Raw genomic sequence first — 331 nt, 5'->3', positions numbered from 1 at the left:
GAATGCTGGGTACTGCCGACCCCAGCACAGCCTCACTGGGGTCCTTGTCCTCCATCCCTACATTGCCATGTGCCAAGGAGTCTGGAAATGTCCCTCTTTCCTAGAGAGGGCAGAGGATAGAACCTGGCATTACCCTGCCTGTGCTGAGTGGTAAAAGTTTCGTGTGGGCGGCTGCCGCGGAGCTGCCGGATCGGGTGCCTGCCCGCAGGGACACGTGCGTGGCCAGCACCGGTGGCTCTGGCTTGGGAACCTGGAGGGCACCTGGGAGCAGGGGCATCTGGAGCTGGGCAGTGCCATGGTTTCAAGGCAGCATGTATTTAATTATTGGAGA

This window comes from Eurypyga helias, unplaced genomic scaffold (genome assembly GCF_000690775.1).
Source record: "Eurypyga helias isolate BGI_N326 unplaced genomic scaffold, ASM69077v1 scaffold29901, whole genome shotgun sequence".
In the NCBI taxonomy this organism is placed as follows: domain Eukaryota; kingdom Metazoa; phylum Chordata; class Aves; order Eurypygiformes; family Eurypygidae; genus Eurypyga; species Eurypyga helias.
This window is presented reverse-complemented; position numbering follows the sequence as displayed.